At 35.3% G+C, this 25,862-nt stretch overlaps 1 long non-coding RNA gene across 1 annotated transcript in view; it reads right to left on the bottom strand.

The window, feature by feature from the left end:
- LOC121483883 overlaps positions 1-25,862 on the bottom strand; it is a 44,249-nt gene that overhangs the window by 3,648 nt on the left and 14,739 nt on the right. The window contains exons 2-5 of the long non-coding RNA XR_005985882.1: positions 12,968-13,118; positions 12,231-12,355; positions 5,120-5,253; positions 3,670-3,751 (exon numbers count right to left, since the gene is read on the bottom strand). This is a non-coding gene — a long non-coding RNA (uncharacterized LOC121483883). The remainder of the gene's footprint in view (positions 1-3,669; positions 3,752-5,119; positions 5,254-12,230; positions 12,356-12,967; positions 13,119-25,862) is intronic.

The following is a 25,862-nucleotide window of genomic DNA, read 5'->3' as shown; positions in this document are numbered from 1 at the left end:
CATTTTATGCAGATTTTTAATTAAGATTAGTCAAAGCCACCATGCTAATAATAATAACAAATAGACACAAACCATACATATACACTGTGTAGTTCTGGCTCATTAGATAGAATATGTAGCAAACAGCAATCAAAGCATCATTTCTTTGAACATTTACTTTAATTATGATACTATATACTACGTATAATATTTATTCTAGGGGTGTGTAGAGGATTTTAAGATGAAAAAGTATAATTATGGTAATTATGATTTGAGGGCTTTCTTTCTTGAATATTTCCTTTGGAGATTTGTGTGCCATGAAAAAATATTAAGTAAAAAAAAAAAAAGGCTCTGGGCATGAACAAACACTTCGTATTTTAATAATCCTCATCGTATTCAATGCTGCTGCCATATTAGCATATTGTCATTTCTGCTTTTTTCTTTTTCTTAAAAAATCTATTTGCATAATTATGTAGAGTGCAATCTCTTTCAGGTTGTTCATGGGTATGGAGCACTTAGCATTGCATATTACTACAGGAGATCAGCTTCTGCAGATATTCATGACTTTTTGGATCTGAAAAAAAATAACTATATAGTTTTTATTATTTCTGATTTTTTGTGAGGAGGAAAGCTTTGGCACATTGGAACAGTGAATGTTCAATTGTCTTATTTTCTTTCTGAAATGCCATAGATGTCATATACAAATACATATGTCTAGACAGGTGTTAATTTTTGCTCTAATGATTAATAGTTCTATGAAATTCTGACTCTCCATTTCTCGGTTTTTATTCAGGTAATAAATGAGGTATGAATACATAATAAACAATACCAAAAAATTTAAATACTGGACTAGTTTGTAATGATGCTTAAATAACACATGCACATAAACACATCCATACACACACCAATGTATACTTACATATGATCAATTGCCTACACAGGGAAAAATATTTCTTAAATTTGCAGTGAATAGTTTTTTTTTGCAGTAAATATTTTGAATGAAGTTGCTAATTTATACCAATTTTTGGTATAATTATTTTATGGCCTTTATAAAAAAATAGCTACATGTGTATTTATTTATTTTTTATTTATTTATTTTTATTTTTTAAAAAATATTTTATTTATTTATTCATGAGAGACACAGAGAGAGAAAGAGAGAGGCAGGGACACAGGCAGAGGGAGAAGCAGGCTCCATGCAGGGAGCCCGATGTGGGATTTGATCCCAGGACTCCAGGATCATGCCCTGGACTGAAGGCAGGCGCTAAACCACTGAGCCACTCAGGGATCCCCTACATGTGTATTTAAAAAGAAAAAAAAATGAAGCAAAATGGAAAGTTCCAGAAAAGAAAACAAAAATTTACTATAAATCTCACCATCCATCACTCACCAATCAGTTTTGGTGACCATCAACTTCATCTCCCTTTATTCACACACAAGCAGTGTAAAAGATAGGAACAGTTTGACACATGACATAGCATCGTGCATAGTGCATAGTATTTTAAACTTAACATTAAGCTTAATATTATTGATTTTAACTGAAGAAAAGGACCTGAAGTGAGACTTACAGAATTACTGAAGCTTGTGTGTGTGCCGCACACACGTGTATGTATGCAAGACATACATTTTAAAAACAGCTTTTTAATTCAGAATAAAAGTATTTTATTTTTAGTGAAAATGTGAAGGTTAGTAAAAAAATCTTATGTAGCTTACACAGTAAGTGGGAGAGCTGGAGGATTATGTTCATGACTAATATTCAGTGAGGAAAATGTAGAACCATATGAAAGATCCAATGTGATTAAGACATCACTTACCACCACTCCTCTCATTCATATCTGAGATGGTAGAGCTGTTACTTAATAAATATTACCACAGTCTGAACATACTTGGCCAGCCATTCAAGAAGGGGAACAAAACAAAGCCAACACACCAAATCCAACAACAAAATTAAACAAAACTGGGTTTCTCACATTTCTTGCCTTGGAATTGAAAGACTCATGGGAAAGCCTACCAGATCCTGGGCCATGTGCCTGCAACCAGCTGCAAGGTGGCTAGATGAGTGAATGTTCTTAGTTGTACCTCCAGGAAGATGGGACTCATGATACGATAATTTATTAGGTTGTTGTCATTTTGAAGGATTGGATGGTCACCTATGACAGTTATCCATTCCACATCTCTTATTTCCTGATAGTCTTAAATCTCTTTTTTCATTATTCCTCCTTTTCATGGAGCACACTCAGTAATACTTACTGAGAAATTGTACTTGAGAGGTAGTATTTTGATATTTGTATGTATAAAAAGAGTTATTTTAACTATATATTTCTTTTTTTTAATTAATTAATTGATTTATTTATGACAGTCACAGAGAGAGAGAGAGAGACAGGCAGAGACACAGGCAGAGGGAGAAGCAGGCTCCATGCACCGGGAGCCCGAGGTGGGATTCGATCCCCAGTCTCCAGGATCGCGCCCTGGGCCAAAGGCAGGCGCCAAACCGCTGCGCCACCCAGGGATCCCCTTAACTATATATTTCAAGACTGAAAAATATTTGACTCCCTGCTAAGAAATATGAAGAAGATACCACTCACACTTCCTCCCACATTTGCCCTTTTAGCTTCCATTTTTCCCATTTTTAATTATTTTATCATTTTAACATTTCTAAGAAGTATTAACATTCATATTATATAATTAAAATTCCTTTAGTTCTTTAATCTTTAGTTTTGGCATACATGGATGCAACTCTGACTAACCATTCTTTTCTCTAGTTTCCATTTCCCTAAGCTCTTTATCATGTGTTATTTCTTGTTTGACTACATTTCGGTATGCAAGAGTGAGAAGTTCTATCTTTAACTTTAAACATGAAGGATAACTTCCTGCATATAAATTTGGGATAACAATGATTCTTAGAAATTTACGGATACCTCTACATTTTCTCTAGAACTGAACATTTCTTTGGAGACCTCTAACGACACCTGACATCCCCTTTGAATGCGACTTGCTCTTTCATTCGTGAATACCTATGTGATTCTTCCTTTATACTTAAAGACTGAGGAATTTACCAGAGTTCCATGTATTTATATAGATTTCTCTGTATGCATTTTTCCTAGGAACACTCTAAGACAGTCTGTAGGTTCAAGGCTGCTGTATTTCAGTACAGGTTAACTGTGTACTTGAATGTTGTGTTACTTGTTTGTTCTCTTATATATTCAGATCTTGTTTACTTATGATAGAATTATACTGATAAATGCATTATAAGTTGAACATATCATGAAGTTGAAAATGCCTTTAATACACCTATAGAGGGATGCCAGGTGTCTCAGTGGTTGAGCGTCTGCCTTTGGCTCAGGTCATGATCCCAGAGTCCCAGGATCGAGTCCCAGATTGGGCTCCCCACATGGAGCCTGCTTCTCCCTCTGCCTGTGTCTCTGCCTCTTTCTGTGTCTTGCATGAATAAATAAATAAAATCCTAAAAAAAATACACATATAGAACATCATAGCTTAAGCCCAGTCTGCCCTAAACTTGTTCAGAACACTTATATTAGCCTACAGGGGAACAACATTATCTAACACTGAGTCTATTTTATATCAAACCATTGAATATCTCATGTAATTTATTGAAGACTGTACTGAGAGTAAGAAAACAGAACAGAATGATTACATAAGTACAGAATGGTTTTAAGTGTATTATTTGTTTACCTTTTTCATCATGTGGTTGACTGGGAGCTGTGGCTCTCTGCTGCTGCCCCTCATCGTTAGGATTGTGCCACTTACTGGTAGCCTGGGAAAAGATCAAAATTCAAAATCTGAAGTACAGTTTCTAATTGAAGTCAGTATACCATTGTAAAGTGAAAAAATTTTAAGTCAAACCATTAAGTGAAGAATGTATTTTAATATCTTTTGTTGTATCCATGTTTTTCCATAGTCATGTTCATGTTTTGTTTTTTTTTCTGCTCTTATTTATGTGATTTACTTCAGCCCATCCACTATACTTTTGACTTTGTTTTCAGTTATGTTCATTTTTATATGGTGCTTTTATTATTTTTTTTAAATTTTTATTTATTTATGATAGTCACAGAGAGAGAGAGAGAGAGGTAGAGACACAGGCAGAGGGAGAAGCAGGCTCCATGCACCGGGAGCCCGATGTGGGATTCGATCCCGGGTCTCCAGGATTGCGCCCTGGGCCAAAGGCAGGCGCCAAACCGCTGCGCCACCCAGGGATCCCTATATGGTGCTTTTAATGTGACTTTCAGTACACATGTTATATTTTTATTGTTCGCTTGCATTTTTCCCCTAAGATCTAGGATTTCCAACTCTTTCTGTCCTTTATATTTCATTTATTTGAACATTTGTGACTCTTTTTCCATTTTGACAACATAAAGTGACTATACTATCTAGTCTGTATCTGACATTACCTATGTTTCTTTGAATAATTCTTTTCATGATGTCTCTTCTTCAATTGGCCTTTTTAAATGTTCTCAATCTTCTATAAAAAGCATGCTTTAATGTGTGGTTTTTCTGCTAGAGCTTTTGTGGTTACTTAACGAAAGACACAACTACATGGCCCTGGTGGCCTTCCCCTTTTGATGGCTTAGCTGAGAGCTGGTTCAGTGGACTGAACTGGTCTGCAGAGAGGCAAGGTCTTTAGCTCATGTCAGCATTCCTGGTATGTAAGATTGTTTCCAGGGCTCTTGGTTTGCATATCTTGACTTCAGTATTCATATTCCCTAACATTGTTCCAGGGCCTAGAGATCACTTGAGGTATTTCTTGTTGCTTCTTGTAGGGATCAGCAAACACTACAACCCAAGGGCCAAATCTAGCCTGCTTCCTATTTTTGAATGGTATGTGAGCTAAGAATTGTTTTATATAGTTGAAAAAATCCAAAGGAGAATAATGCATGCAATATGAAAGTTATATAAACTTCAAATTTTAATATTCATAAGTAAAGTTTTATTGAAACCTGTCCTGCTTATTTGTTTATATACTGTCCATGTCTGCTTTTGTACTGCCACAGCAGAGTAGAGTAGTTGCAAGAGAGATCATAGGGCCCGTATTTCTCTATAAAATGCATTCTATCTGGCCCTTTACATAAAAAGTTCCCTTTACTCAGAGAACTTAGATGTTCTCCATTAGCCATGTTAGGCTTACCTGTAAATATGCAACATGGTATTAGGCACATCCTCATTCTTGGAGTTCTCTGGTACATGTTCCACATGCTGACATGGTGAGACCCTCTATCCGAGAACTTTGGCTTTGTTGCAGATGGAATATTTTTGTCCATCCTGTTATAGAAAAATGAAAGAATGGAGAATTATACTCACCCTACTATTTCTCTGCTTATAAAATTTTCTTAGATAAGTTATATGTTATATTGGGATCATATGATGCTGTGGAATGTGCCTATGGCCCTCTTGCAGGGTATTACTTATCATTGAATGTTAATTACTGCTAATGGAAATCATGTGGGGTCAAACTGCGCATGTCGTGGTGGCTGGAAGAACTAGAACACTCTTAAATAATCTACTGCCTCTATTTCATTTTTTATGTTTTTGTATACACTTTTCCTTTTTTTCTTTTTTGATCTTTATCTTCCCCACCATTCTGAGATATCAAAGTGGATCTCTACTGAGCCTTTTAAAAAAAATTTTTGGACACCCTGGATCTCATAATTAATCATGATCATTTTATATGCCATCTTAACTGGGAAAATCTGTACCTTATCCCTGATCTCTCATTTTGATTATCATTTAACAGCAAGTGATCTTAAAAGTTTCTTCTTTGAGCCATGACATTTTCTCATTCCCTTTATGAGGGAATGTTTTCTTTTAGCCAGTAATTGGTTTCTATTGGTGGTGAGATTTGAAGAAGCAGAACACAGGCAACAACCTTTTTGAACTTGGCCACAGCAACTTCTTGCAAGATATATCTATGAAGGCAAGGGAAACAAAAGCAAAAATGAACTATTGGGACTTCATCAAGATAAAAAGCTTCTGCACAGCAAAAGAAACAGTCAACAAAAACTAAAGACAACCTACAGAATGGGAGAAGATACTTGTAAATTACATATCCGATAAAGGGCTAGTATCCAAGATGTATAAAGAACTTATCAAACTCAACAACCAAGAAACAAAAATTCTAATCATGAAATAAACAGAAGACATGAACAGAAATTTCTCCAGAGAAGACATACACATGGCCAACAAGCACATGAGAAAATCCTCCACATCACTTGCCATCAGGGAAATACAAATCAAAACCACAATGAGATTGGTGAAAATTAACCAGTGAAAATGGTGAAAATTAACAAGACAGGAAACAACAAATGTTGGAGAGGATGTGGAGAAGGGGGAACCCTCTTGCACTATTGGTGGGAATGCAAACTGGAACAGTCATTCTGGAAAACAGTGTGGACATTCCTCAAGACGTTAAAAATAGAGCTATCCTACGACCCAGCAATTGCACTACTGGATATTTACCCCAAAGATACAGATGCAGTGAAATGCTGGGACACCTGCACCCCAATGTTTATAGCAGCAATGTCCACAATAGCCAAACTGTGGAAGGAGCCTCGATGTCCTTTGACAGATGAATGAATAAAGAAGATGTGGTCTATATGTGTGTGTGTGTGTGTGTGTGTGTGTGTGTGTATACCAGCCATCAGAAAGGATGAATACCCCCCATTTGCTTTGACGTGGATGGAACTGGAGGGTATTATGCTGAATGAAGTAAGTCAATCAGAGAAGGACAATCATCACATGGTTTCACTCATATGGGAATATAAGAAATAGTGAAAGGGATCATAGGGGAAAGTGGGGGAACTGAAAGGGAAAAATTAGAGAGGGAGACAAACCATGAGAGTTTCCTAACTCTGGGAAACAAACAAAGGGTTGTGGAAGGGGAGGTGGGCGGGGGATGGGGTAGCTGGGTAATGGGCACTGAGGAGGGCACTTGATGGGATGAGCACTGGGTGTTATACTATATATCGGCAAATCAAACTTAAAAAAATGTAAAACCCCCTGAAAAAAAAGAGTATAAGGATTTTCTTTTCTTTTCTTTTCTTTACTTTCTTTTCTTCTTTCTTTCTTTCTTTCTTTCTTTCTTTCTTTCTTTCTTTCTTTCTTTCTTTCTTCTTTCTTTCTTTCTTCTTTCTTTCTTTTTTTCTTTCTTTTTTTCTCCTTGTTTTAAAAATGATATTTATTTGGCAAAATGTTTTAGGGGTAGTAAGCAAGACCAAAGGAATAAAATGCTTAGGAATGTCAGTTCTTTATGGGACAATTATTTAGAGAACATAAAAAGAGATTTTGTTTGTTCATCTAAAGAAAACAGCCTTAATAACAACCACAAGATATGAAGCAGTGTAGATTCAAAATGTAATAGCATATATTTTTAAAGATTTTATTTATTTATTCATGAGAGACACACACACACAGAGAGAGAGAGAGAGAGGCAGAGAGAGACATAGGGAGAGGGAGAAGCAGGCTCCATGCTGGGAGCTCAATGTGGGACTCGATCCTGTGAGTCCAGAATCACACTCTGAGCCAAAGGCAGGCCCTTAACTGCTGAGCCACCCAGGCATCCCAACATCTATTAGCATATTTGAGATTTGAATAAATATGACTTTTAGAGATTTATCTTCTCCTGAGCACAAAAAAATCAAAATATTTATGAATGAGGTGATCAATATTTGAAAATTTTTTAATTGTTTTACCTTTGTTTGGAATTCACTTATGTCTAGTATCATTTTTAGGAAAAAATATTAAAATTTTAACTATTACAAGTCAAAAATTTTCTTTACTTCCTTTGAATTCATCTGTTTCCCCAGTTGAATAGGATTTGTGGGTATAAAGGAAAAGGATGGCACAGCACAAATTGGAAAAAACTCTCATGACTAAGGCAATTGAAAAAAGCAGATGTTTTTTGGATTATTTTCTTCTCAACACTTTAATGAGTGAAGATGATGATAGCTATTGTTTTCTTTCCTGCCTTAGTAGTGGAGAATCATTAAAATGAAATGAAAAATGGGGCACCTGGTGGCTCAGTTGGTTAAGATCCAACTCTTGATTTTGGCTCAGGTCATGATGTCCAGGTTGTGAGATCAAGCCCCACAACAAGCTCTGCACTCAATGCAGAGTCTCTTGAGATTCTTTCTCTGCCTTTGCCCCACCCACCACTCATGTGCTCTCTCTCTCTCTCTCAAATAAATATAATCTTTAAAAAATGAAAAGAAAAACAATGCATACTGCAAAGATGTACAAAATTCTGCATTTCTACTGGTCGTAATTTGTAGATAAGTCTTGGAATATACTTACAGTGCTAGTTTTTTTCCACATTGTTTGTCTACTGAAATTTATAGAATTAAGTTACAGTCTTCCATTATTAGTTACCATAGTAAACAAATTCTTTAATATATCTAAATAGTTTTCTCTCTCATTTAAAGTTAAGATATTTAATATTCTCTCATTTAAAGTTAAGATATTTATATATAGTTTGAGAATTTTTATGTTAACTTTTACACGAGTTAATACAAAGTGACAATTTAGCTGGTAATAGATGGTTATGATTCTTGGGATATATTGTATGTGAATAAAGATCCTACATTTCCTGTTTGTTCAAGAAATAACACAGTATGACATAAATATTATGTCATTTCTCAATCATAGCATTTTTATTATCTTCATTTTTACTGTCTTCTATGTAGGTAACGTATCACTATGAAAACTCATGAATAATATTTTCTATTTAGAAATCAGTCTGGGGATCCCTGGGTGGCTCAGCGGTTTAGCACCTGCCTTTGGCCCAGGGCGTGATTCTGGAGTCCCGGGATCGAGTCCCACATTGGGCTCCCTGCATGGAGCCTGCTTCTCTGTCCTCCTGTGTCTCTGCCTCTCTCTCTCAAATAAATAAATAAATAAATAAATAAATAAATAAATAAATAAATCTTAAAAAAGAAATCAGTCTCCACAGGGCAGCCCAGGTGGCTCAGCGGTTTAGCACTGCCTTTAGCCCAGGATGTGATCCTGGAGACCTGGGATTGAGTCCTATATCGGGCTTCCCTGCACGGAGCCTGTTTCTCCCTCTGCCTGTGTCTCTGCCCACTCCCCCACCCTGTGTCTCTCATGAATAAGTAAATAAAATCTTTTAAAAAAAAGAGAAATCAGTCTGCACAGACAACACGATGATGGGAATGGAGGAGAATCTATAGCATCAATGAAATGGTAATATGTAGCTTTAATATTAATAAATTATTATATCCTCTTTGTAGGAAGGAATATTGAAATAGCTGTATTATTAATCATATATAACTAAAAGGAGAAAAGATTTTGAATAATTGAAGACAAAAAGGTATCTGAATATTTCCAATGTCTGCTAAATATAACCCTATCAATGGTAAATTATGTTATTTCGAGTCTCCAAACTTCCTTTCCCTCACAGATATTTTAATTAATTAATTAATTAATTAATTAATTGTTTGTTGAAGTATACTTGACACACAATGTTAGTTTCAGGTGTACAACATAGTGCTTTGACAACTCTATACATTATGCTCACCGCAAGTGTAGCGACCACCTGTCACTATACAATACTGTAACAATATCATTGGCTATATTCCCTATTGGGTACCTTTTATCATCATGATTTACTCATCCTAATTCCTTTCAACTCTTTTTTGTTCATTTCTCCCACCCATCTGTCTTCTGACAGCCATACTGTTCTCTGAATTTATGGGTCTAGTTTTGCTTTTTTTTGTTTGTGTATTTATTTGTTTTGTTTTATAGAACTCACATGTAAGTGAAATCATATGGTATTTGTCTTTCTCTGTTTGACGGACTTTACTTAGTCTAATACACTCTAGGTTTATCCATGTTGGTGCAAGTGGCAAGATCTCATTCTTTTTTATGGCTGAGTAATATATATAATATATCATTATATATAATGATTATATATAATATATGTATTATATATAGATTATATATAGATTAGATAATATATAGTATATAATATATATAATATAGATTCTATATAATATAGATTATATATAGATTAGATTATAATATTTTATATATATATCACAACTTTTTATACATCTTTTGATGACACTTAGTTGTTTCACTTGTCATATGACACACTTAGGGAAGATGACCATACAATGACTTCTACGTGAGTGTTCACAGCAGCGTTATTCCTAACAAAAACTTTAAGCAACTTTACTCATCAAAAGTTGAATGGATAAACAAATTATAGTATCTCTATAATGGAAGACAATTCAGTAATAAAAATAAATGAATTACTGATACAAATAAAAACATAGATCAACTAGAAAACATTGGTTTTAATAAAAGAAGTATACACAAAATAATACATACCATATGGTTGCATTTATAGGATGTCTAAAAGCAAGCAACACTATCCTGTACTGACAGAAATCAGATCATGTTTGCTTGTGGCTGTTGGTGAGGGAATTGACTGAAACGGGACACAAGGTAACTTTCTGGGAGTGATGGAAATGTTCACTATTTTTATTGATATAAATATTACACAGATGTATACGTTTATCAAATTTGATATCATTTTAAGTGAGTACACTTTATTGCATCTTTAAAAAATGAGAATTAAATGTAAAAATGACAGCAACCCAGCAGACACACCATATTGGCTAAAGTTTGTAAAGTGACAGTTTCAAGTGTTGCTGAGCATGTGGAGCAATTTGAATTATGTTTTACTGCTGGTGAGTAAATTGATGAAATCACTCTGGAAAAGAATTCAATAGTATTTACTTTAGACAAACTTTTGTATACCCTAAGACCCAGTGATTTCACTGTAGGGTAAATACCCAAAAGAAATGTAGAAAAATGTTTATAGCACCACTGTTTATAAAAGCCAAAAAGTGTAAGCAGTTTGAATGTTCATATATAGTGGAATGGATAAATAAATTACAACTGAGTGTTACCCAGCACTGAAAATAAACAAACTACTACTACATACACCATAGATGAATCTCAAAAAAAAACAAAAGTGTTGAGTGAAAGAAGCCAGACACAAAAGAGAATATACAATATGATTCCTTTATGTAAATATGTAGTGTTAGAAGTCAGGATAGTGGTTTCCTTGGTGGGGATAGTGACTGGTAGGGGCATAAAGGGATTTGAACAGATAATATTATAGTTTTGGGTGTTGGTTACCTAGTATATCTACTTTGTAAAAAGTTAGTGGAGCTTGATGCTTATATTTGTATACTTATCTATGTTATACTTCAATAAAAAGTTTATCTGAAAAGTTGAAAAACTGGATGGAAAAGAAGATGTTCATTCTTGTAGCAGTTTTGAATATAATTCTGTAAATTCTGTGATGTCTAAGAGAGAGTCCTGAGCCCTAGGGCTGAGAGGAAGTCACAGTTTTCATGGAGTACCCAGTGCTACCCTGGTTTCTGGGGGAGAACATGTAACAAAAAACAAAATAAAACCCCAAAAATCTAAGCAAACCAATTTTATCCCAAAGATTGTAAATTTTTTTTGAAAGACAGAAGAAAAAATGATGAGTTATCTTAAATATCACTAGTGTACAAAAGGGCAGAAAAAAGTAATAACATATTTGGATGGGATTGTATATATTTCCAAAGGAGCAAATAATGATAGCCTATATAATTTCAACCTTGTCTTGGAAAATGACATCAAAGTACTTGGTAGTATTATACATAACATTGTGAAATGTTAGGATCATGACTGATAAAGACACTGAGACCTCTGTTTGGTCCTTGTGGTACAGAATTATTCCACACACAGAATTATTCTATTACATACAACATATATACAGCATGCACAAATATAACTAACACAGGCCCTTAGGGTCAAAAAATAAAATATGATATCATTTTTTTAAAAGATAGAATTTTAAAAAGATACAATAATATCACCGTCATATTACTTTCACTGTGTTGTTGAAAGGGTTTTCTGAAATAATTTGAGGGTAAAAAATTTGTAATTCCCACTATATGTTAATTATTATCATTAAATCTTAGCCTTCACAGTAGCCAAAATCCAGCATAGCTCAAATCTAACTTTGACATACATATGATTTTCAATGAAGGTGTATGATATTGATACTTAACCATATGTATAAGCTAAGATTTACTCTGTGGACTTGGGAGTGATGAAAACTCAGTTATTGCTATTTTCTTTTATTTAGTTGGCACTTGTAGAAACACTCCTCTAGGCACTTGAATGACCAACTTTAAAGGTTTATAGATTTAATTTATACTTACCACATGCCCAAAGGGATCTGATGCCTCCACAAACTTAAGTAAGTTACACATTTGGAAAATCTTCAGATCAGCATGTTACAGAATAGGTTGTGCATGATATTAGTTCCATGGGAGGTTTAAAAAGGCTATGGAGGAGAAAAACTACACTGTGTGGTTAAATAAATTGAACACAAGTTAGTAGATTTAATTGGCAACATTGATTTCTTCAGCATAAGTAGTCAGGAAGACATGTACTTTGTGAATTCACAATGCAGGAATGACATATCTAGAAAAAACTCCCTATTTCTCCTTTACTCACATCCACATAATTATGACATCAAGAGTATGGGGTTTTCCCCACACATCAAGCACTTCTCTGCAGTACCAGTTAAGTGTCATGCAATTCCATTCAATTCTGATACTAACCAGAGTTAGCAGAGACCCTATGGGTTAAGGGCTCAGTCTCATAAGACTGTTCCCCACTTTAGACACAGCCACAAGTAATAGGTCCTCACAGCTTCTGTCCAATTTGGCTGCAAATTGGAGGGTCCTATGACACCCCCTCCTTAGATTTGAGTATTTGCTAGAATACTCCACCAGAGAAACAGTTACACTTATTTACCACTTTATTATATAATAAAGAATACGATCAAGTATATAGACAAACAGCTAGATGAAGAGATACATAGGATGAGGGCCCCAAGTGCAGGAGCTTCTGTCCCCATGAGGCTGGAGTACAGCACCCTCCTGGTACCAACCTGAGACTTTATGGAAGCTTCATCAGATACGCAAGATTGATTATCCTCTCCATTTCCAGTCCCTCTGTGGAGAATAGGTGGTGGGTCTGAAAGTTCCGAGGTTCTTGTTTGATCTGGTCTTTCTAATGATGAGCCCTCATTGAAGAGTCACCTGGTTAGAACAAAAGACATTCCCTTCACCTGGGAAATACCAAGGGACTTAGGAGCTTAGTGTCAGATGGTCCTGTCACTCAGGAAATTCTAAAAGTCTTAGGATTTCTCCATCAGAAACCAGCGGGTCAAAGCCTAAATTTTAAATCAAAAGATTTTCCTGGTGCCTCTATTTACAAGCTTTTAGGAGCTCTGTGTCAGGAACCAGGAATTATGTTTGTCAAATATATTTGGCCATTTGGTCAGAAACAGCTTTCTTCCTGACACTTCACTTAAGAATATAGTCCACCATATTTTGGGGGGGGGGGGGGAATGTTACTTTCAACCATAATATGAAAGAATGCCATTGAGGATCTTCCTTGTTATCCTCTTCAGTTAACTACTCTTAATTTCATATCCAGCTACCCCAAATCCCTTCTGATGACTGGTCAGGACTATAACTAACAGGCAAAATTGGGCTGGACTGCCTGCCAGAGATACTCTCAGGAGGTACTGTGGTATGGCAGATGAGAAAAGAAATTTAACATTCAAAATTTTCTTCCCTTTTTGTACAAAAACCTTTCTCCACGCTGCCTCTGTTACCACCACCAAATAGTTCTTCAGCCAAGATCTCAGTGCCCAGAACATGAAGATCCATCTTCTGTCACCAATCTCAGGTTGGCTTGCAGTTTTGTCCTCAGACTTGCTGTCTTCTTTTTCTCATGGCATTGTGGCTGTCTGATTTAGTGGGCATCATAGGACAAACATGTCTAGAGGAGGCCTCAGTATGTAAAGGATAGCAAAAGTACCAACAAAGAGTATGAAAGCAATTACCCTGCATATGAAATTACAAGTGTTAAGGCAATCTGAGGTCAGTAGAAATCTCCATCGTATTTCAAAAGCTTTGGGGGCTTACTATTGCTCTCCAGGAGTATTGCGATAATAAAAGCAGAACACAAGCCTGAGGACCTTTAAATGCTATTAGATTCACCATAAAAGGATTGTGAAATTAGAATTATTTTGCTCTCAATTATGATTTAATTCATTAAGATGACAAAATTCTGGTTTACAATGATGGTTCAAGGCAGTCGACAGAAAGTAATGCTTCGAATATAGAAAATTGTTTTATGCTAAACTGTATGAAAAAAGTACGACACGCTGTTTAAGGGCCACGATGAATATGATCACATGAGCTCTACATACACAATCATGTGAGCAGGCATGTGAAGAGATACCTGAAATTAGATTTTTCTTTTTCTAAGAAATATTTTTATTCAGTTAAATGTAAAAGGGGGGAATGGTATAATTTTAATATGGTTTGTTGCAATGTATAAACACCTCATAAAAATGGATCATGAAAGCAAGAGATATAATTATGACTCCTTTGTGATCACCATCTAAAACTGTTAAAAAAGATTTCCAAAGTTGGCTTCTGTTCAGAAAAACTTTTGACTGTTTAACAATTATCACAACTTTAAAAATGCTCTATGACTGATGCTTTGATAATAATTAATGCTATGTGTGTCAGCTTTAGTTAGATATAATATAGGGAACTGAAGTATTATATTAGGGTATTAGCATAAATACAGCCACTAGAACAATATATACCCTCCTAAATATCAAAATAAAAAGCTGCTAGAAAGAAGAAAGAAAGGAAAGGAGGAAAGAAGGGAGGAAGGCAGGAAGGGAAGGAGGAGGAAAGGACACAACTTTGTAATGTTTCCCTAATCCTAAGGAAAGATTTTTAAATTCAATCTATTGAGAAGCAATTTTTTCACTCACCAGAAGTTTTCAGGAGATACAGAGCTAGAGAATTATGATTTGGGATGGTTCTCTTGCTTTATTGGTATCTCCTAAACAGTAATGTTAATTTAGACTATGTATTAGTTAGAGTTCTCCAGAGAAATACAAGCAGTAGGATATCTTTTTGTCTCTCTATATATACGTTTGCATATATATGTGTTTGTCTATACATGTATTTTCATGCATATACATAAGGAGATTGGCTCATATAATTATGAAGGCCAAGAAGTCCCATAATCTGCTCTCTAAAAGCTGGAGAAACCAGGCAAGCTGGTAATATATTTCAGCACCAGTCCAAAGGCCCAGGAACCAGGGTAAAGTGATATTAGTCCCCATCTGAATACAAAAGACTGAGAATGGGAAGAACCAATGATCATAGTCCAAAGGCTGAGGACCAGAGGTGTCAATGTCCAAGGGCAGGAGATCAATGTCCCAGCTCAGAAGAGAACAAAGTCACCCTTCCTCAGCCATTTGGTTCTATTGGCACCCTTAATGGATTGGATGATGCCCATCTATGTTGGTGAGGGAAATCTTTAATCAGTCTACTGATTCAATTGCTAATTTTTCCTGGGATTACCCTATAGACACACTCAAAAATAATGTTTTACCAGTTATCTGGGCAGCCCTTAGGCCAGTCAAGTTGACACATAAAATTAACCATCATAGCCTGTATGAATTTCCATTGTCACAGTGGCTGCAAACTTAGGATGTTGCCATCTGGAGACACTGAAATAGATTTCATTTCCCACCCTGTTTATCACTTCTCTGCCTGAGATGTTTTCATTTGAAAGAAGTGCTTCTTGTGAAAAGAAACTGTAAGAGGTCAAATTAAGGTAGTGAGGATAAAGGAAATCTGTCAAATGACAAAAACCAAAAGCCTAATTAACTTAAACTCAAGTTAACAATTGCATGAAATCTTGGCCTTCTTTACTTCATTCTTTTTACTGGGAAAATGAAATAATGAGTTCCATGTGTAGAACATTACCAAAAAAGTATACAGACCAGGTAATTTTATTAATTGCTATAAATTGCCATATTCATTTGTTATTGCACAAAATGTGCCAATCAAATAACTTTGTTTTTTAGAATGGTTCTGTTTACTTAGATTTATGTAGGCGTTACACTAATAATTTTCTGGGAGTAGATAAAGAGGGAGAAAAAGGGATTACTATGGAAAGCATACTTGAAATGTCAGAGATAAATTTGAGTGTCCTGGAAGGAGGTATTTATTTTTTATACCTTTTTTTTTCAGTAACTTACCAAGGGGCTGGCATGGCCTTTTGGGTTAGATTAAAAGAAAAGGATGATACCAACCATTGAACTATGGACGTGTTCCCTTTCAGCAAGGATGCTTTCTTACTTAGGAAACCCCATTGTTAAACAATTATTTAAGTGTCCCTTACACTGTACTTCCCCTCCACTATTCAGTATGCTAATGGTGTATAGATGCTGAGTGTCCCTCATAGAGCCTTTCACCTGGTGAGGCTGGTCTGTTCTTCCCACTGAAATAATCCTTTATTTAGAATAAGAGCTAAGAAAATAACTGTGCTTTGCTTTCTGTCTACATTGTTCATAACAAATATGATTTTACTTTATACTGGCACAAATAGTATATTCATCTATGCCCTCTTTGCCTCACAAAAAAGTTAGACTCTTTTCCATGTATTATCTTATTGTAATCTCTATTCTAAGGTGAATTTAGATGTCCTTATTTTGTAAACAAGGAAATGTACACAGAATTTAACATCTATTCAGGGGGGAAATACCAACAAACTAGAATTAGAAGGATATTTTCCAAACGTGGTTAAGGGAGTCTACAAAGACTTAGAGCTACCATCCTACTTGATGTTGAAAGACTTAAAGCTGTTCTCTTAAAAATGGAAATGAGGCTAGGATGTCTACTCTACTCAACATTTTATTAGAGAACCTAGCCAGTGCTACATGACAAGAAAAAGAAATAGAAGCTATACATATTTGAAAGTAAGATGTAAAACTGTTTGAGGATGATATGATTGTCTATGTAGAAAATCCTAATTCTATTTTTTAAAAAAGCTATGAAACTAAGAGATGAATTTAGCAACATCTTAGAGTACAAGTTCAATATTAAAAAAATCAATTACTGGGATCCCTGGGTGGTGCAGTGGTTTGGCGCCTGCCTTTGGCCCAGGGCGCGATCCTGGAGACCCGGGATCGAATCCCACGTCGGGCTCCCGGTGCATGGAGCCTGCTTCTCCCTCCGCCTATGTCTCTGCCTCTCTCTCTCTCTCTCTCTCTCTCTGTGTGACTATCATAAAAAAAAAAAAAAAAAAAAGTTTAAAAAATCAATTACATCTTCATCTTATTTCCATGGTAGGCAGAATAATACCCCCTCCCCCCAAAATTTCTACACTCTAATCCTTGGAATTTGTGTATATGTTACCTTATATGACAAAAGCAACTTAACAAATGTGATGGAAAATTATCCTGGATTATCTAGGTGGGCCCACTCTAATCCCAAACTAAGTGGGATCAAGATCTAAAACCTTAAAAGTAAAGAGTCTTTTCTGGTTGTGTTTGGAGAGATGTGAGGATGGAAGAAAGGTCAAAGAGATGCAACATTATTGGCTTTGATGATGCAGGAAGATGCCAGATGAGAAAAGAATGTAACCAACCTCTAAAAGCTAAAAAGGGCAACAAATGGATTCTTCCCTAGAACAGCCTAACTGACACTGTGTGAGACATGTGCTGGACTTCTGACCTACAGAAATATAGTACAATAAGTGTTGTCTTAAGTCACCAGTGTTGTGGTAATATATTAATCAGCAATAGAAAAACTAAAACATCAGTAGTAAAGGAAAATAAAATTAAAGAACAATGTAGTTTAAATAACATAAAAACTATGAAATACCAGACAACAAATTTAACAAAATAAATGTAATACCTGTAATGGAGAGCTACAAAATATTGTTGAAAGAAATTAGAGAAGATATAAATGAGTGGAGATGAATACCATATTCATGGATCAGAAGACTTAGCTGAAAATTGAAATTTTGAAATCAATAGCACCCCTGTGATTATAACCAAAGAACATAAAATATTTGGGAATAAGTTTAACAAAAGTATGCAGGACTATTACCTTAAGGCTAAAACATTTCTGAAGGAGATTAAAGATCTAAGTAAATGGAGAAATATATGTTGGTCTTGAATTTTAAAACTCAATGTTGTTACAGTATCTAATCTCCCACAATTATTTATAGATTCAATGCAATCTCAGTCAAAATTCACAAGGGTGAAGTCCCAATAGTTCATTTTTGCTTTTGCTTCTTTTGCCTTCGTGGATGTATCTTGCAAGAAGTTACTGTGGCCAAGTTCAAAAAGGGTGTTGCCTGTGTTCTCCTCTAGGATTTTGATGGAATCTTGTCTCACATTTAGATCTTTCATCCATTTTGAGTTTATCTTTGTGTATGGTGAAAGAGAGTGGTCTAGTGTCATTCTTCTGCATGTGGATGTCCAATTTTCCCAGCACCATTTATTGAAGAGACTGTATTTCTTCCAGTGGATAGTCTTTCCTCCTTTATTGAATATTAGTTGACCATAAAGTTGAGGGTCCACTTCTGGGTTCTCTATTCTGTTCCATTGATGTATGTGTCTGTTTTTGTGCCAGTACCACACTGTCTTGATGACCACAGCTTTGTAGTACAACCTGAAATCTGGGATTGTGATGCCCCCAGCTATGGTTTTCTTTTTTTAAAATTCCCCTGGCTATTCGGGGACTTTTCTGATTCCACACAAATCTTAAAATCAAGATAAGAAGCTTTTGCACAGCAAAGGATACAGTCAACAAAACTAAAAGACAACCTACAAAATGGGAGAAGATATTTGCAAATGACATATCAGATAAAGGGCTAGTTTCCAAGATCTATAAAGAACTTATTAAACTCAACACCAAAGAGACAAACAATCCAATCATGAAATGGGCAAAAGACATAAAGAGAAATCTCACAGAGGAAGACATAGACATGGCCAACATGCACATGAGAAAATGCTCTGCATCACTTGCCATCAGGGAAATACAAATCAAAACCACAATGAGATACCACCTCACACCAGTGAGAATGGGGAAAATTAACAAGGCAGGAAACCACAAATGTTGGAGAGGATGCGGAGAAAAGGGAACCCTCTTACACTGTTGGTGGGAATGTGAACTGGTGCAGCCACTCTGGAAAACTGTGTGGAGGTTCCTCAAAGAGTTAAAAATAGACCTGCCCTACGACCCAGCAATTGCACTGCTGGGGATTTACCCCAAAGATGCAGATGCAATGAAATGCCAGGACACCTGCACCCCGATGTTTATAGCAGCAATGTCCACAATAGCCAAACTGTGGAAGGAGCCTCGGTGTCCATTGAAAGATGAATGGATAAAGAAGATGTGGTTTATGTATACAATGGAATATTACTCAGCCATTGGAAATGACAAATACCCATCATTTGCTTCAACGTAGATCGAACTGGAGGGTATTATGCTGAGTGAAGTAAGTCAATAGGAGAAGGACAAACATTATATGGTCTCATTCATTTGGGGAATATAAATAATAGTGAAAGGGAATAGAAGGGAAGGGAGAAGAAATGGGTAGGAAATATCAGAAAGGGAGACAGAACCTAAAGACTCCTAACTCTGGGAAATGAACTAGGGGTGGTGGAAGGGGAGGAGGGCAGGGGGTGGGGGTGAATAGGTGACGGGCACTGAGGGGGGCACTTGACGGGATGAGCACTGGGTGTTATTCTGTATGTTGGCAAATTGAACACCAATAAAAAATAAATTTATTATTAAAAAAATTCACAAGGGTTTGTGTGTGTGTGTGTGTGTGTGTGAGAGAGAGAGAGAGAGAGAGAGAGAGAGAGAAACTGAGAAGCTCATCCTAAAATGTGTATAGAAATGCAAAGGTTCTAGAATAGTCAAAATAATTTTGAAAAGAAGAACAAAATTGGATGACCTTTACTGCTTGATTTTAAGACTTAATATAAAGCAACAGTAAACAAGATTATATATCATAGCTGTCAGGTTAAACATAGATAAGTGAAAAAAAGACTTTTATCTATAATTTATGAAGAATTTCTATGCCTTAATTATAAGGAAAAAACCCTTATGAGTTGAATTATTACTTCTCAAAAGATATTGTGAAGTCCTAATTCCTATTACCTCAAAATGTGACCTAATTTAGAAATCAGAACTTCTATGTGGAATGGTTAAAATGAGGTCATATTGGAGTAGATTGGGCCTGTCATCCAATATTACTAATGTCTTTATAAGAGAAGAAGAGACACAGAGACTGGGTGGAGAGCAGCACCACAACGTTAGAGGCAGAGACCTAAGTGCTGCAGCAATAAGCCGACCATCAGAAGCTAAGGAGAAGGAAGGAAGGATTCTGACCTACAGACCTCAGAGGGAGTGTGACTCCCTCTGAGTCACACTCAGAGTGTGGGCACACCTTGATTTTGGACTTCTAGCCTCTAAACTGTGAGACAAATACATTTCTGATATTTTAAGCTATCCAGTTAGTTATACTTTGTTATGGCAACCCTAGAACACCAATACACAACCCAACAGTAGGAAAAAAAATAGCCACATCCAAATGACAAATATGCATGTGTAAAGATGGTAAAAATTATTAGTCGTTCGGGAAATGCAGAGTAAACCACAGTGAGAAACCACTATGCACTCACAAAAATAAAAGAATTTAAATATTATCAAAGATGTGGAGCTAATAGAGTTCACACATTGCTGGGTAGAATAGCAAATTTTATACTCACTTGGGAAAAACAATGTGACAGTGTCTTATGAAATTAAATATACATATACCATATAACTCAGATTACTACTGTTCCAATAGTATTCAGTATTACCAATGCCCCCAATATTCTTTCTCTCTCTCTCTCACACACACACACACGCACATACACAGTCTTCTCAAATGCAGCTTTATTCATAATAATTTAAAACTGATAAAAACTGGAACAACTGAAAACAAACTATCCATCAACTGTTCTGTAATGTATAGATGTATGGTACACCTGTACTATAGAACAATATTCCACAATACAAAGGAATGGACTATGGATTCACACACCATGAGTGATTGCCAAATACATTATGCCAAGTAAAGCACTCAGACACAAAGCCAAAATGCTGTGTGATTTCTTTTATATAGGAATTTTTATATTAAAGTAAAACTGTAGTGACAGAAAACAAATTTGTGGTGACCAGTGGATAGAACTGGCAGCAAAGGCACGAGAGAGTATTTTTAGGCCATAAAAGGTGATCAATACCATGATGGTAGTGGGGTTTATTTACACTGTTCTATATATTTGCCAAAGCACATACAATTGAACAACTTTGGCAAATTTTGTTTTATGTATGTGACATCTGAATAAGAATTACAAAAAATAAGCATGGAATCTCTTTTGTCATGGCATCAATTTTATATAACTCTTTTGTCTTCCCATCCCTAACTACCTAACATTTCATGTTTAATGCATACAGATGACTAAATAGAGTTTACTCAGAGCTAATAGTCATTTCTGGGTGGCATAGTTTGAGCATTTATTTGTTAATTGTATTGGTTGAATTCTTCATAGTATAATACTTCATAAAAAAGCAAAGTCATTATTTTGGAATACATTTAAGAACAATATTGTATTTTTATACATTGTAGTAAAATATGCCTTTACACATTTTGTATTGAGCCCCTAAATGCCAGGAAATTGGACAAGAAAGCACATGATACATGATAGTCAATCGATGTATTAATGACTTAGGAAACATTTACTTTTTAATCTTATTGGTTAGATTTAATCTCTATTATATGAATTATTTTATGTTGGCATATATTGCTAATATAATTTGATGTTATCAAAATAAACACTTTGGGACATTCCTTACAGAATAAATTTATCTCTCAGATCACTATTTTGCTCTCAATTTTAATCCAAAGGTAGATAATATCTCAACTTCTTTAGCATTCTAGCAACGCATTATGTTTTTAAAGTAATTATATGGTGAAATGCATTTCTGTCTTAGAAAATGGAACCTATCTCCTCCTATATACATCAGTAAGTCGTGAAACCTTTTAGGGTTACTCAGTGTTCTAAATGGTAGCCTATAAAGTTAGGAATAATTGCATCTGCAACCTACCTCAGAGTATAGCAGATATTAAAAATATTTCAAAAGATATTGCATGCTTAATGAGGTGGTTTTTGTATCATCTGATATACATAGTGCATTTATATGTCATCTACATCTATCTCATTTTATCTATCCATCCACCCATTATCTATCATCTACCTATCCATCCCTCCGTTCATCCATCCATCCACCCATCCATCCCTTATCTATCTGTCATGATAACACTAAATGTCAGTGATTTAAAATGTAGTTACATGGATATAAGATGTAGGTATATCTAAGTTATGCAAAATATGTGCTTTCAAGGTACATGCAACACATTTTTGCTCTGAATGTAAGTATAGTCCCATGAGGTTAGATGGGATTGATTTGTGAGGTACTGATTTGTGAGGCATATTTACATATTAATATATTGCCTATATTTCCTTGGTCTATATTTATACAGGAGTAAGTTGTCCATCTATTAATATGACTTTAAGTGTGCTTCATCTGCTTAATGCTTTAGTTAGGAAGAATTCTAGGGCTATTTTCAGAGTTCAGGGGTCCCAAACACATCTTCATCCTTTTTTGGCCTCTTTCCCCATTTTAGTGCTCCTGACTCTGGTGAAGTGGGAAATTCCTACTTCAGAGGAAATCATCTGAAAGTAGAGGTGTCATAAGTTTAGGCCTGAAACATATCTATGTTCTAAAGAGAAAATGGGCCAATAATGCTAAATCCGCAACTGATTGTGACACTGCAGACCCTTTGAAACCCATACAGAGGAGATTTGGTGTTTGTTTACAGGAGAGCTTTCAAACAGCCATCCAAATACACTACCGAGTCTTGTCTTTGACCTCTACTGACTGAAAATCCTAACCAAGTTAAAATGTTGCTATTGTAAAAAGTCAATGTATAGCAAGTCTTCACTGAAAGTAGAAAAATAATCTCTAGCTATACATTCATATGTGGAGGGAGAATAGCTGACCTCTTCGAGGATACCTTGTGAAATATATTCATGAATCCATGTATCCGTACAAATATGGAGGTTTATCCCCCCAATAAAACCAAATGACACTAGCATAAAGCAGTCCATATACGAAGCATGAAATGATTTCACTGGTATGCCAAAAGACAAATGATAAAACTGGAAAGTGAGATTTGCAGGTTAAGCTAGTATGTCTTTGGAGCTGGCTGCATAAGTAAAGCTTTCAACAGAATAATATTACACTTTACTGACAATGAAATGTCCATTACAAAGAAGAATAATCATTATCATTAAGTGAATTTCCTGCTGAGTACATTTTTCACTATGAGCAAGACTATCTCTTGGGACATTTGCAAGGTAGTCTCTGTAAAATTGTTTAGATGGAAGAAAGTAAGAGTATTGGTTGTTTGATTTAGTTGTCAAATAAGAAAATAACTTGAGAAATTTTAAAGCATGCTACCAAAGTAGCTTTTTCTGACCCTGTAGGTTAAAATTGTATATTTCTTTCTTGTATTTTCATCAATGTGTTTTGTTTCCTTTTTAAATTTAATTCCAATATAGTTCACATATAGTGTTATATTCGTTTCAAGTGTACAATATCATGACTCAACAATTTTATGCATTACTCAGTGCTCATTGTGATAAGTGCACTCAATCCCCTTCACCTATTTTACCCATTTGCCCACCCACCACGCCTCAGGTAACCACTGATTTGTTCTCTACAATTAAAGAGTGTTTCTTGGTTTGCCTATTTTTTCATTGTTCATTTGTTTTGTTTCTTAAATTCCACATATGAATGAAATCATAAGGTACTTGTCTTTTTCTGACTGACTTATTTCACTGAGCATTATACACTCTAGATGTATTATGTGTTGTTACAAAAAGTAATATTTCCTCCCTCTATATATCTGAGTAATATTTCATTGCCTGTATATGCCACTTCTTTATCCGTCATTTACTGATGGATACTTGAGCTTCTTCCATAATTTGGCTATTGTAAATAATGCTGCAATAAACAGAGGGGTGCATATGTCCCTTCAAATCAGTGTTTTCATATTCTTTAAGCCAATATGCAGTAGTGAAATCAATGAATCAATGAATTATAGGGTAGTTATATTTTTAATTTTTTGAGGAACCTTCATACTGTTTTCTATGGTGTGCATCTCCACTAAGAGTGCATGAAGATTCCTTTCTCTCCGTATCTTCACAAACATCTGTTGTGTCTTGAGTTTTTTTTTTATTTTAGCCATTATGACAGGTGTGAGGTGATATCTCTTTGTGGTTTTGATTTGCATTTCCCTAATAATGACTGATGTTGAACATCTTTTCATGTGTCTATTGGCCATCTGTATGTCTTCTTTGGAGAAATGTCTGTTCATGACTTCTGGCCATTTTTAATTTGGATTACTTGTTTTTTGGGTATTGAGTTCCATAAGTTCTTCTTATACTTTGGATACTAACCCTTTATCAGATATGTCATTTACAAATATCTTCTCCAGTTTGGTAGGTTGTCTATTAGTTTTGCTGCTTATTTCCTTTGCTGTGCAGAAGCTTTTTATTTTGATGTTCCCAGTAGTTTTTTTTTTCTAGTAGTTTATTTTTGCTCTTGGTTTCCTTACCTCAGGAGACATATATAGAAAAATGTTGCTACGGCTGATGTCAGAGATATTACTGCCCATGCTCTCTTCTAGGATTTTTATGGTTTCAGATTTTACATTTAGGTCCTTGATCCGTTTGAGTTTATTTTTCTGTATGGCATAACAAAATGGTCCAGTTTCATTCTTTTGCATGTAGCTGTCCAGTTTTTCCCAGTACCATTTGTTGAAAAGATTCTCTTTTTCCCATTGCATTTTGTTGAAAATTGATTGATGATATAGTCTTGGGATTATTTCTGGGATCTCTATTCTGTTCTCTTGATCGATCTATTTTCATCCTAGTACCATTGATTACTACAGCTTTGTAATATATCTGGAAATCTAGTATTGTTATACCTCCAGTACTATTCTTTTTCAAGATTGCTTTGGCTATTTGGGGTCTTCTTTGGTTCCATACAGGTTTAAGGATTGTTTGCTCTAGTTCTGTGAAAAACACTTGTAGTAGTTTGATAGGCATTGCATTAAATCTGTATAGATTGCTTTAGGTGGTATGAGCATTGTAATAATATTCTCAAAATTCATCAACATAGAATATCTTTTCATTTGTTTCCGTTGTCTTCAATTTCTTTAAACAATATTTTACAGTTTTTTTGTTTGTTTGTTTGTTTTTCGCACAGGTCTTTCACCTTCTTGGTTAAGTTCATTCCTAGGTAATTTATTTTTTGGGGGGAGGGTGCAATTGTAATTGTGATTGTTTTTTTTTAATTTCTCTTTCTGCTACTTCATTATTAGTGTATAGAAATGCAATGGATTTCTGTATGTTGATTTTGTATCCTGTGACCTTACTGAATTCATTGATCAGCTCTAGTAGTTTTTTGGTGGAATCTTTAGGATTTTCTAAATATAGTATCACGTCATTTGAAAATACTGAAATTTTTACTTTTTACTTGTCAAATTGTATGCCTTCCATTTCTTTTTCTTGTCTGATTGCTGTGGCTTGGACTTCCAGTACTATGTTGAATAAAAGTGGTAAGAATGGACATCCTCTCAGTTTTCTACCCTCTGGTTTTTACCATGGGGAAGCTCTCAGTTTTCTACCACTGAGTATGATGTTACTTGTGAGTTTTCATATATGGCCTTTATTTTCTTGAGGTATGTTCTCTCTACACCTACTTTGCTGAAGGTTTTATCATGAGTGTATGTTGCATTTTGTCAGCTGTTATTTCTGCATCTATTGAGAT

The sequence above is a fragment of the Vulpes lagopus genome, unplaced genomic scaffold (genome assembly GCF_018345385.1).
Source record: "Vulpes lagopus strain Blue_001 unplaced genomic scaffold, ASM1834538v1 ctg45_2, whole genome shotgun sequence".
In the NCBI taxonomy this organism is placed as follows: Eukaryota; Metazoa; Chordata; class Mammalia; order Carnivora; family Canidae; genus Vulpes; species Vulpes lagopus.
This window is presented reverse-complemented; position numbering and strand designations above follow the sequence as displayed.